The sequence below is a fragment of the Trematomus bernacchii genome, unplaced genomic scaffold (assembly GCF_902827165.1).
Source record: "Trematomus bernacchii unplaced genomic scaffold, fTreBer1.1, whole genome shotgun sequence".
In the NCBI taxonomy this organism is placed as follows: Eukaryota; Metazoa; Chordata; class Actinopteri; order Perciformes; family Nototheniidae; genus Trematomus; species Trematomus bernacchii.
The window spans coordinates 1,331,863-1,346,203 of NW_022987973.1; the positions used below are offsets into that span (position 1 = coordinate 1,331,863).

Consider the following 14,341-nt stretch of genomic DNA (forward strand, 5'->3'; position numbering starts at 1 on the left):
TGTTTCCAAACACATATTGTAATATTTTAGGATTATGACCAGCTTTTCCAGGGTGTGTTTGATGGGTCCTGCAGGCTGGGTACCGCTGAGATGCTGCGCCGCATCCGGATCCTTTTAGCATCCTTTTAGCATCCTTTAGCATCCTGCATGTTAGACTAGCAGAGGCCCTGCAGCCTGACTGTAGCTTTACAGATGCTCAGTGAAGAGAATATGACACTGCTGCTGCAGAGGAGGACTCACAAGGTCACAAGTGCTGCTGCTGTAGTGCAAATGTAAAAACCATTACAGGAAAGAGTGCATGTTTGTGAGAGAAAGAGATGAGTCACCCATCCCCCCTACTTTGACAGCTGGTGTTTTTCAGCTTGAATAAGGTTGTGGTGGTGAAGATACGTGACTTTGTGTTTGTGTTGTTGACGGTTGCTATTGGAATGTATTTTTAAACAAACCACATTGTAGGCTATTTGTCATTTAAACCCCTCTACTTTTGGTTGGATCGCTCACATTTATTAAGTGGTTTCCCTCCTCTGTTGTTATGACAAGCTTAGACAAATGGTCAGAGATGGTGTTTGAACCTATTGACATAGATTTGAACCAGGGGTCAGCAACCGGACTCTGCCCGCTCTTCTGTGGCTGATCCTTAATAAACGAGGCAAACAAGATGGCATCATCTTGGCATATAAAGTCCTGAAATTGCTATAATAGATCTGCTCTATTTATTAGTCCACAGAAAATTGTCCGACAACAACACATCTAAGCTAAACACACAATCCCTGATTTCATTCGGTTCCAGCTTCGTAATATGAATATTTGCCAATTTTCTTAATCATCTGAGTAAGTAAATTAAACATGGTTTTGTTGACATATTATTTTTTTGCTTTTTTCTAACTTGTTACAGACCAAACCATTTTTTTGTTTCTTGCTAAATGTATTGGTGCAGTTAACAAGGTACAAATAACTGTATCTTTATGTACGGGATGCTGGGAAGTCACAGGGCAGTTATTGAAAAATACATAAAACATGCTGGTCTGACATCAAAGTCAAAGTCAACTTTAATGTCCATCTTCCAGTTTGTGTGTACAGACAGAGAGATCAAAATACTGTGCATGCAGAAGGATCTCAGATTGCATTATACATTCACGACAAACAAAGGTTGTTGCCTGGCTTCACTCTTTTCAGCAGAAATGATGTTACTATGTCCTTGGTCTGTTTTAAACAGCACCTTGGTAAGAAATGTAAACCAGCCATCAACAGTGTTGGCAGAGGCTGCTCAATTAGCGTCCTCTGCCAGCAGGATTTGGCCTGAAGCCGTCCAATCTGGCTGTTTTTAATTCCATAAAAAAACACGTTGGGTGTAAATAGTTTAAATTGCAACAGAGAAGGACAACTTTGGATGTTGTGTCGATGTGGCTGGGAAACACAAAATGATTTCTTGCTGTGAATGGTCCGGTCTGTTTCAGGAGGCAGCCTCTGATGTCAGACCCCTCTCTGTGATTTACTTTTCCAAGACAGGGGTGGAAAACACTCTGCCCTTTGTGCGCATGAGTCAGACTTATAGAAGCTTATTGAGTGGGTCTGAGCTGCTTGGTTAACATGCACAAACACACACACACATCCACACACACACACAAATGCATACACAGTATCAGATTCTGCTCTAATCTACGTTTGGCTTCTGTCTGACCTGATTGCCGGTATAAAGAGAGGTTAGTCGGAGGTGAAGGCAGATTTGAAGGTTAGAGAAGGACGACGGTACAGTTGTAAACATTAATCTGCTATGAGAAGTCAGAATTTACTTTCAAATGTATGTCTGTATGGTCTGTGTGAGCCAAATCAAGTAAACAAGAAACTACTTTAGTACCTTCAGGTAGGGATGGAAGTGAGACGAGGCTCCATTAGATGACTCGGAGATGGAAAGGCTTTTAAATGCACCGCCTACAGCGTTTAAAAAAAGATACATCATGCATTTAAAGGAGTGTTTTGTCTAGCACAAGTGCATTTATTTTTATTTTTAGAAATACTAGACTTAGTATCGATTCATGAACCTAAAATGAAATTATGTTATGAATGTTTTTCACTCAGCAGATTTCCTTTTTCACAACACACTTACCCTGTACAGAGTCGTATGATGTGTTGCCTCTGATTGCCGTTTCAGGCCTAAAATTGTCCGTATGATTGACTTTAGCTAATAAACTATGCTTACCATGTTAAGAATCATTGTTTTTGTTTTGTTGAATCATAACAAAAAGCAGTTTACTTTGTAGATAAGGAGCTCTTTGGATCTGTTATACCAAAAGGAAAGCCAGAAAGCTGTTTAAGTACACTACTGAACACATCTATTAATACAATATGCCTGCAATTTAGGATTGTTTTCACTAGCGAATAATCTGCCGATTATTTTCTAAATTAATCGTTTGATGTTTTGTATTTAAATGTCCAAGTTAGCCATGTTTAAACCCAAACATATTCCTTTTAATCCATTACATTAATCTTTTTGGTTTACTGATCAGGAGAACATACAATATACAGTTTTTCTAAGAGCGGGGGTCTTTCATACGCTGTATATTGTATATTCAACGGAGTGTGTGATGCTTTCAATTTCACATCAGTCTGCAGACCTCTGTGATGTTTCACAATATAACAAACTGCATAGAGTTTTCTCCTCTTTAACTAATGAACACGCACACACACGCTACTGGTACACATGTGCCGTCAATCATTTGTCAAACTGCCAAAAGGCCCCACACTTGAAGTGTTTGCAGAAAAAGAAGTATGCCCAACTGAATCACAGGAACATCGCATCGTAGTGTGGGTGCTAGGTTGTAGTCAGACTGGCTGGATCCTAACTTCAAAGATCTGCCTTTTAGCACAGCGATGGGAGAAAATCAGGACTGAATCATGTGGGCCATGAACAGCGGTTGAAGCATTTGGACACACTCAGTGGTGTGAGTGTTGTGATGAGCAGCTGATGAAAAGTAAACACCTGCTGTTACATCACTTGTTGGGCTGTTTCCAAAAAACAGCATGCTTGCCTGTTTCAGGTCATGCAGTGCAGAGTGGTTTTCTGTGATGGCTCCATTCAGTATTCCCTTTATTCAAATTGAGAATTTTATATTTTCCGGGTCAAGTTGTCATAACATATGATGGCAGACCTTAATAATAGGAGCTAGGAATGGAAAACAAGCCATATTTTACAGCCCTACTTATTATAACATAATAGTCAAGATGTGTGTGTTATGGTTACATGTGTTACTTCAACTGCATCAGGCTTCAACATTTGACATTATCTTTGACTGCGGTTCATTTTAGTCTTCCCAGCTCTATTTGGGAGCATGTGCATTAGATTACAGAGGTAACCTGGTTAACGTAATTGCGCAGTCATGTTGTATATGCTCTGGCATGTAGTCATTGCCGTCATGTCCAAAAACAGACTAAAACTCCAAAGGCAGACGAGGCTGAATGTTTACAGCTAAAATATTCCTTCTGACCGTTCACTGTCACGGTGCAGGAATCATTTATTGTGATGATTTAACTAATCTTACCTCCAATACGTTTGTTTCAGTTTTGAACCAGCCTCCTTAAGTAAATGAATGGCTGTCTAAGACGGCCTGGAAATAACTAAATAGGTTTAGAGAGTACAAGTTGGTTTTGTGTTCCTCTAAAACAAGGTTTGACCACTTGACTGTCGGATCATTTTTTTATTTGGAGCCATGTCAGTGGTTTGTGGGAAAGTCCTGTTTTCATGCTCTGAGAGTTTTGTGTGCCTCCCAACTCATGTGATTGAGAAAGGATGTCTGATAGGCAGCAGCAATAGCCAATTATCTGTCACTGGAACAGTGTCTTTGTGGGGCGTTGTTAAACGCTGCTTGTGTCTTCAGACACTGGGAAGGTTTCATCCACCAGTGAGCTCTGAAGCTCTGAAGCTCTGAAGCCCGGCGCTCGATCAGCGTCTGGCCCTGAGGCGCGTGTGGCTGGAGATAAACCAGCAGACTCACAGTATGAGCTAGAGACTTGATAAAGAAACAAGATGAACCGGGAGTTGGACTATATGTTTATAAAAGTAAGTTTTTGCTTTTTTCAAGCTTTCAATTGGCATCCAATTCCCCCATTCATTGATTAGGTGTATATATAGACAAGAAACAATGTTAAAAACATGGGCTTTAAATGAAATTAAACAGTCTGGTATTTAGGAGAAGCTTATTTCACTTTTAAGCTATATGTGGTTATTTGATAAGAGATCGGTAAGGTCTTGAATTGTGGACACACCCTTCTGCAGAAACAAAGTTATGTAAATGAAAAACAGTTAAAGCAACAGAGTAGCGACTCATTTCATTTTAGATCAAGCTGTCTTTTGGTAACTTATTAATCTTGGCTTAAGATCAAAATGTTATCACTGGATATAGTTTGTCCCACCTTTCATAGATGCAGGACAATATGTGTGGGTTTAGGACAAAACCTTGGTGACTAGCTGGAGAAGCATTATGTTTTCCTGTGAAGTGGTGCAGGAAGGAGTCCTACACCCGGGAATATTAGCTGCCTTTAGCTTGCACGTACCCCTTTGATCACCGGGCCATATCAATCTTTTCCCCAAAGGTCAGCTGTTTGCTGTAGCATGTTGTGCACTGTATATACATGTAGCAGCAACAAACTGACATTTTTAGTGAAACAAGAAACTAGTGTCTCTAACTAGCTTGTTAGCATGGCTTATATTCAGTTTTATTGTTTGTAAATCTTTTTATTTGATCATACCACACCATCACGCCTACTGTCTGCTTTAAACGTAAGATGAAAGCACAGCTGAGCCCTGACTCTCCCGCTCTGACACAACACAGAAGTGAACTACGCTACTCTAACAGACTAAAGTAATGGGATTAGATGCCGAGATCCGTCTTCGTGTCCCTGATCTTTGACCATTGCTGGACATTGACACGCTAGTAGTGCCAAGGAGTCTAGTTAGGGATCATCATCGAGTGTAATGAAACTCTCCCAGTTTCTTTCCGAACAAATCCTCCAGCAGCACTGAGGTCTCTGTTTCTTGGCTTCATGCTGGGTCTGCCCAGCTGAGCAGAAAAACAGCAGATCCTCACATGAGTGGCATCATGTGACGAGGCCTCTGCAGTCTGGGATTTCAATGATGGCTTTACTGAGAATATGTGAGCAAAACACTTCGCTCCCATACCCCTGCAGCTGTCTCTGCCAGACCATGTTGGAACATTTTTGATCAGGTCCAATCTAGGCCTAGTCCACTTGATTCACTTCTATGAGGTATCCATCTTGAGAAAAAACATTATTTCACCGAGACTTTTTCTTCACAACAGAGCTGAGGAGTGACATTTGATTTAATGGAACTCAAGCTACATGGAAAAGCTTGCAGCAATCACATATACCTTGTTGAAATAGGAAATATTGTTTTATGCGTGATTTTAAGTGATCTGATAGGCATTTGTTTAGGACCTGGCAGTGTAAGCAGGAGGAAACGTCAGGAGGGTTTCAGCGGGATCACAGCAGGATGCAAACTAAGAGTGAAAGCTCAGAGCTCAGTATTAGCAAGGTGAGGTCCCTTTAATCTGAGTTGGCTTTCTGCAGATTTGTAAAGACTTGCCATAGAAGCTCCGCCCCCTGGTAACACATCTACACCACCCACCAGTGGCGGATAAGTCACTAGCAATTTACTAGCGGTATTTACTTGCGGTACCGAGATGGACCGGCGGTACCGAAGTGGGCCGGTCGAGAGTCCCGGGCTGATTTTTAGTCCCAGTCCGCCCCTGCCACCCACATACACACAGACTACATACAGTAGTGTGTACATATACTGTACACACACTATGCTGTCCCAATGGTCCAAATACTGAGACCTCCAAATCCCAGTCTTCCTCTAATGTCCTTGCAGTGGTGTTGCAGAACAATCAGTAGCAAAGGGAGGGATTAGATTATCTGAAACAAATAAGAGTTTTTCAGCATCTGCCAAAATACTCTACGGTAAACAATGGAAACAGCTGAGCTTACCTTTCCTTATTTGAATTTGGCTGTGGTGTGGCAAACGGATATGAATGAAATTGGTTTAATAGAGTGTCTTAATGTGAAATCATCCATACATGTATCTGTCTTTGGTTCAGGCAAGAATTAGTAATAGTTAAAAGTGTTTGTCACGGCAATCTGTAGCCATTTTTAAATCTAAGTAAATCTCGGTGTAGTTTACTGGAATAAGATTAGCCGGTGTTAGTTAGCCTAATCATGTCCTGATCCTTTGTCTCAGTTAAACCAGGATTAGTATCAGCCTTGCCTCGTACCCTCAAGAGCCGCCTTTCCCTGCTTCAAACTGACCTGCTGTCAGCCTTTGTGTTAATTATGTGAATTCAAATGAATTGTGTCGTTAAATACATAGCTGCTAGAATGATGGTTTTGTCCTTCAATATGATCCATATAGGATGCAGTTCTGTTTGGTTTTTGATGCTTATATTTCATTAGAAAATGTACTACAAAACAAGAACATCATTGCGAGGCATTATGACACTCAAAATATCTAGATAACAAACACTCTAGTTTTTGAGCAAAGCAAATGTATTCCAACACTATCTATTGTGTCCATCGTTGAAAAGTAGTTTCTGAATCTTCGATATGAAGAGTCTTTCACTCTCGTGAGTCTCTTTGATGATTTCAAGCCAGTTATCTGTAGGAGGATCAAACTAAAGCTTTTTTTTAAGCTACTTCATTTTTTTCAGGAACCATCTGCCATGTCTTTAAATTCCCTCTGGCATATGATGCATGTTTATTTAGTTGAATTGGTACATTATACACCTGGTGGCCAGTGTAACAGGTGTAACATTTAGATTAGGTTACCTTCCTGATAACTGATACAAATCATATTTAGTAAGCTTTATTGAATGGTGGTATATTAGTTATTGTTATTATTCAGCAGTTTGTCAGAGAATATTATACTATCATATCACTGAGCAACAAAACATGTCTTTCAAAAGACTTTGATTATGGAACATGTTAGGGCTGTGCGATTATGGCAAAAATCATAATCACGATTATTTGGGTCAATAATTGATATCACGATTATTAAATAGAATTATTCATTGACTTTGAAAAAATCCATTTATTGAACTTTAAAACAAATACAAATAATAATTTGAACAGTATCTTTTTAACTGTTAATTACCCTGAACGTATAATTCAACTGCAAAACCAATACAAAAATAAATGATACATTTAAATAAATAATATCAAAATAATAAATACCAATAAACAAGATCAACAAATATTTTGGAGCGCACTTCCACAAGCTACTAAACATATATAAATATGATAAATACAAATAAATGAGACCAAAATTAATGAGATCAAATATGTTGCAGTGCACCGTCACAACCTAGCAAAGCAAAATAATTGTTTTTTTCGATTATGTTGTTTTCGTAATTGTGGCAGGCCAAAATCGTAATTGCGATTTAAAATACGATTAATTGCACAGCCCTAGAACATGTAGTATCCATTGTTTTTGGAGCTTGAAGTCTACTGAAAAGTATAAACTAAAGAACTTGAAGTCAGGATATCTCAACCATATGTTTTGACTGGTGATCATTCATCTGTTTCTTCCCTTTACCACACGTTAGTCTACAGTAAAGAGTCCTTTCTGGAAGTCTTCAATCTAGTGTAAAACCAGGCTGTCACTTGAAGAGCTTCATCCTGAGTTAAAGAAAAGCAATTCAATATACGCTGAAAGGCGGGATCACACTGAATACATTCAAACCGTCACCAGTTATTTGAAATGAGTGATGCAGATGGGAGAAGAAGGTGTTGCTTTGTCTCTCCATATTGTAATTCTGATCTGTTGAACATAATCAACTTGTAATATGTCATTTCTTTGTTCAACGACTATTCTCTTTAAACCTCTCTTGTTTTGCACATTTAAAAACAAGACACATTTATCACATAGAAGCATGTGACCCTCACATCAGTATAATAATAATAATAATAATAATAGATTACATTTGTATAGCGCCTTTAAAAGGACCCAAGGCCGCTTTACATAGTTAACAAACAAAAGGGCAAATAATAAGGTAAAACAAATACAAATGAAATACCCCACCCAGTGCTCCGAGGGACAGAAAGAGGAAATGAAAGATCGTCAAACTACAGCTTCAGTAACAGACAGTGTTTACACTCATGCAATGCAGCATATGTTGGGCGAGCTCAATGCAGAGATACTTTGGTCATGTGACTTCTGACATCACTGATGCTCTGACGTCTTTGGTACTTTCTTCCTCGGCCTCTCTCCTCTTCGTCTATCTCAAATAACATGTTCCAGTCTGACCATCATCCGTCCCTCTGTTTGTCCCACGGAGAGGCAGCGCTCTGACTCATCACATCTCTCTCTCCAGCTTTCAGAAGCTCCCCTTCTCCAGCTTGGGTTTCATTGTGGAGGATTACAATATGTCCTTGAACCATGTAAATGTCTGTCAGCTTGTGTGTGTGTGTGTGGTTGAGTTTCATCCTTCATCTCTCCTCTGTTTTCTGAACCTAGGGGAATTTATTGGTCTATAAATATAATTCACAGTCTCTGCAGCTGCATTATAATGCTGTCTGTCTTTTTGACCCATACTCGGGCCCACACGCACACGCACACGCACACACACAAGCACACACACACCCATGCACATATATAGCATACCTCAGTCTTAACTAGTTCCTGATAATTATGTTTGACACCCTCTGACATGTGGAAAAAGGTGTGAGTGTGTGTGGATAATTATGAGGATCAGAAAGAGTGCTCAGTAGCGCAGTGATGTCTCTGTGAGGTGTGATGCTGCTCAAAACTCGCTCGGGCTATTTTTAGCTCTGGTCCTCCTCCTCCCCTCCTCTCTGTCTCTCCAACTGTCTCCCTCTCTCCTCTCTCTGTTGCTAGGAGGCTGGGATGGTGTCCTGTAGGGATCAAAAAGGTGGAACCAGTCATAAAGTAAAGGGGAAATGGGAAGAGTAATGGAGAACTGCAGCCACAGAGGTTATGTTGTTGCATATATTTAACAGTTTCCCCTATTTTGTTCCCCATGAAGTTAAAGGCACATTTACCTAGTTCAAGTTGAGTCAAATGTTCATATATTTAGACACGTTGTGAACGCTGCTAGCATTTTAAATAACGATCCGTTGGTTTGATAAATGGAGTAACAAAACCACGGTGTGGAGATCATTTAAATGGTCAGAAAAATATTAAAAAGAGAGTAGTTGGGAGCAACAAAATGACTTTCCTGAATAATAAGTTAATGTTGCCCTAATTACCACTTTTGTTCTTTGTTTCAAGAAAACAAAGAAATGCATTAGATTATATTTGATCACCATTTAATGAACATACAACCACAATTAGCTTCCTACAGCTGGAAGTGACAGCCGCTGTGATAAATGAAAACGGGCTGATTGTGACAATAACATTACAATGTTAATGAGACGGTCATAATCACAGGTAATTACCCAGGTTGTCTGAATGGCAAATTAAACTGCTTATTCAAATAATTATCGTGCATTCGAATGTTGATTCCATTGTTTTAATTGAATCAATTGTACGAAGGAAAATCATATTGTTCTTACTAGGATAGGAATATTTGAATTTTGTCATATATTATATTGTTTTTGTCAAACACATATACGTAATCTTTGTCTCTCTTAATGAGTTTATTTTTCTGTGACTGCAACTGACTAGCAGCAACTCGGCATTCATTTTCTGTCTTTTTGAAAAACACATCAATCAATCAACAACTTTATTAATCCCACAAGGGGCAATTGGTTATGAGCAGCTTATGTCATGTACACAGGCAGGAACATACAGGAAGAAAACACACAGATACACCCGGGAGCACAGATGTGGATCATTCCTATTTACATGATAAATAGTTCATAGCATCACAATAATAAATAAATAAATAATCAAGTTAAAAGTTTGAGTGCAGAAGGGATGAATGATTTTGAAAAGCGATTAGTCTTCAGAGCAGGTAGAGCATATCTTCGCCCTGATGGCAACAAACGAAATTCATGTGAAAGTACATGACCTGGAGAGTTCAGAATGCTCTCTGCTTTCCGCAGAATCTGCTGGTTCCAAAAGGAGTTTAAGTCTCTCTGTTTCACACCGATGATCTTAGAGCAGGTTGTAACAATGCTGTTCAGGCTGTTCCTGTCTTTCAGTGTAAGGCTATGGAACCAGCAGATAAAAGAAAAACAAATAAGGCTCTCAATGAATGCTTGGTAAAAACGACAAAGAATGAAAGGCCTGACAGAGAAAGAGTTCAGTTTGCGAAGAAGGTGCATTCTCTGTTGACCCCGCTTCACAATACACTCAGTATTCACATCAAATTTGAGGTGCTCATCGAAAATGGTGCCCAAGTATTTGTATGATTTGACAATTTCTACATTGTCATTATGTATGATGCACTCCTTAGGAACATCCTTGTGACGTCTAAAATCAATGATCAATTCCTGGGTTTTGGAGACATTTAAATCCAGAAAACTGTCATCACACCAGGAAATAAAATCAGTAAGAGCACACTCCTGATTCTGAGCCGCTAAGGAGGGACAAGAGGGCGGTATCATCTGAGAATTTAACCAGGTAGCTGTTGTCTTGCATGCTCCTGCATTTATCAGTGTACATTATAAAAAGTAGGGGCGAAAGAACGCATCCTTGCACACAGTGGTGGCAGAAACGTAGAAAAATAGGCCAACATTGACTGACTATCAGCTGGTTTAAGCTAATTGCAGATATTCATATCATGTGCCGGCTAATAATTCACAAGAAATCGCACTGCAGAAAAGATAAAAACATATTTAGTGTAATTTAGATACAGGCAATCAAATGTAATCCATAAAGCCAAATATCACAAATGACAAAAAAAATTATTGGGGAGAATACGACACATTCTATACTTAGGGTCCTACCCCATGACGCCCAGACGTACAGTAGGGCTCATGTATATGAATTAAAAAGATAATTTATTTACAACATAGACGGTCCAAAGGTTTTTATATAGAAAAAGAGAATGAAGATGGGTCCAGGTAGATGTCAACAATGTGCTGGTATTACAGTATCGCAATTACATAGTCCAGTAGTCCTACCAAGTATACTGTTTCACTGTTTAATGTCTCATTCAATGTCAGTAAATACTCTATATAGGTCACAATTCTAAAGAAAAAGAAAAGGGTGCTTTTGGAGAAATATCCTTAACTCTATTGTTATTAAGGTTTTATTTAAAGGTCACCTATTATGCAAAATCCACTTTTTCATGTCTTTTATTCATAAACATGTGTCCCCTCTGTGTAAAGAGATTCTGAAAGTTTCAGGAAAAAAGATTCTCTCACTTTTTGTCCAAATCCATTTATATAAAAACCTGTCTGAAAATGAGCTGATCAGATTTTGGCCACTTTATGATGTCATAACGATGTTTTGGCTTGTGTAACCATTAGCCAATCAGCAACCAAGGTAAATTGCAATTAACTTTAATCTCTAACTCGCACAGGTTGCATGGCTTCTTCTGTAGCTGTCACTCAAAGGCAAACCTAAAACCACACGACAGCGTACTTCCTCACCACAGTGACCCCAGTCTGGTGTTCCTGAAGGGGGGGAGAGAGGGGAGGGATTAGAGAAAGAGAAAATAATTTGGGACGACCTGGGGGTTTGGGGGGGGGGAGGAGCTTTGAAGACAGAAGACAGTTGTGTGACACTTTTAACAAAACATCCAGAAAGGCTCTGTGTAAAGCACAGAGCCTGTATCGTCTTTTAATAGAATCTTATCGTAATGAAACTATATATCAATATAGTATGATACACAATAACATGGTCTAAAATAATGAAAGCAAGCACACTTACTAAAAGGTATCCAAAAATCTGATTAAACTCTGTTAAATCAATCTTATTTTTATTAATTTATTTGTGTGTGCATGTAACCATAGTCAGTGAATAGCTGTGAAATGAATTTGTCTAAATAATGCACTAAAGTTTTTGAATGATAAATTGCTCTTCATATATCATGTGTTTCAGTTACACAAGAGAATACAACATTCGTATTTACAATGTGTTGATGTCTAAAGGCGCATTTCCACTGCAGCGCGTAGCACGGTTTAAGCGTGCCGTGCCAAACCCGGCCCGTTTTTGGTTGCGTTTCCACTAGGGGTAGTTCCGGCTAACGGGTACCTTTTCACAGTTTTTCTGGCTCTCCAAAATCGTGGTTCTTTCCGGGCCAACAACCGGGCTGAATATGCTAAACTAGTGACGCGAGTGGCTACAACTACAACACAATGAACATATTTGACCGTGATTTAATTCTAATACACGTTTCAAAATGATGCCGAAGTAACAACATACTGATACCGGTTAGTAAAAACCATGAATTAATGCTTTGACAAGTCTGCAGACAGACGGCAGGCGAAAAACCTTTTAAAATGCGTGTTTTCTGAATGGAGATCGGCTAAGCTAATATGTCAATATGTATTTCTGAAATGACCTATCAGGATTGAAAATGTGGGTCATATTCTCCAGCTCTAATATGTATTGACATGTGACAAATAGAAATGGAAGGATTTGTTGATAGTGTTCAGTTTCAAAAAGTGTCAAAAATATTTGTATCGGTAAAACAAAAAGACCTCTACACATTGTTGGGAGAGGCTGTAGCTGCTATTATACACCACCACCCTTCTTTATAATAAGAGAGAGAGAGAGTAAGACGGAGGGAGAGAGGGAGGGCAAAGTGTGTGTGTGTGACCATGATGTCATGATTCAGATGATCGGTAGTGAAGCAGCAGAACAAATGAACCAGATCCTCTCCCTGTGTCTTCTGAGGTATTTAAAAAGTGTCCTTCAGATAGTCCTGTGAAAGTAGTTCACTGTGAGTGTTCATAATTCACTCGTATTTAAAACAAATCAGTTTTATCTACGGTATAATCCTCATCCATGTTGAGATTACAACACGTAAAGTTTGAGAGATTTTAAGGTCACATTGTTTGTTTTGTCTCAATTCTCTAATCACACCGAAGTCATTCAGCAAACTACAACACCATTTCCAGTCGGTTTGTGAGCTGGATTCCTCAGCCATGTGACTGCCAGTGTTCATCACTGTTTTTCCACATGTCTGCGATCAGCTGGTTGCCTCCAGTCACAAGCCTGTAAGGTCTGAAGCAGTTTTATAGTGAACTGTCCACAACTGCATTCCTCAGTCCTCGGTCTGTCCAACGGTCTGTTCCCACGACTTAACTGACCGTTACCAGCCATGCGCTCATGACTGTGTGAACACATTGGAGCCAGTGTTTTCTCTGAGGTCATACTGACGAAAGAAGTCCTGTGTGCCATCTTTTAAAAGCAGTGTCAATTTCATTACTGAATACTATGACTAAACATGTTCGTTATGACCGTTTGTACCATGACTGAGCTGGGAAAATGACGAGGCAGCAACGATGTCCTTCACCAGCTCTGTGTGACTATATTAACATGATGTATTGTTGCAAATAAATTATAAGGTAGCTACAAAAATAAATGCATCAATCAATCAATGCAGCACTTGTGTGTCCTGTGATGTGCGGTGGGCGCCATACCAGGAGTCAGGAGGACTCGGAGTAAATTACTTATCTACATGACAGTTTAAAAACGACAAAGAGGGGGCTTGGGAGAAGGAAACAAGGTCATATTTTGGCTAGACTAGATTGAGTTCAATGCTCATTTTTATGTGATGACGAAAGTAGACTGGAATGTCCTCGTATTTATTTGAAATAGATGCGATTTTCTAAAAGTTAAATGATCAGACTCAACTTAAAGCTCAAAAACAGCATGACGGTCACTTAATGTAAGAACAACTATAATAAGCACATTTGACACGGGGTAAACAAGACAAAACCAAAAAGCACATTCAACACTATATTGCTTTTTGCTGAAATGAGATGGAGCAAAACTGAGTCAGGTGGAGCAAACTGAGTCAATAAAATATTTACTCTAACCTACTTGGGAGTCCAGGGGCAGCGGGTTCGTTGCACAGGGACGTCTGATACTTTATCAGATGAGTTTATATAGCCTACCGTATGTGGGATTGTCTAAAAATACAAGCTGTTAGTGTATGTGCTGAACTAAATATAAAGATGGCATCAACTTCTTAAAAAATTGGTTGGTAATGTAAGATGTCAGCAACCCCTAGCTCTTGCTATAATTTGTATTCCTCAAATGCTGTCTGGTTGAGCCATCAGAACAAAATAGAAGCCATAAGAAGTCGTACATGTGAGGAAAAGATGCAAAAACTAATTTGTAAAATTGCATTGTTTAGATTTGTGTGGATAGGCCTTGCTTCCATTGCAGGAAAAAAAACCTTCATATTAAGCA

The 14,341-nt window shown here is 39.3% G+C and overlaps 1 protein-coding gene across 1 annotated transcript in view; it reads left to right on the forward strand.

The window, feature by feature from the left end:
* myo5aa (myosin VAa) overlaps nt 1-14,341 on the forward strand; it is a 66,378-nt gene that overhangs the window by 737 nt on the left and 51,300 nt on the right.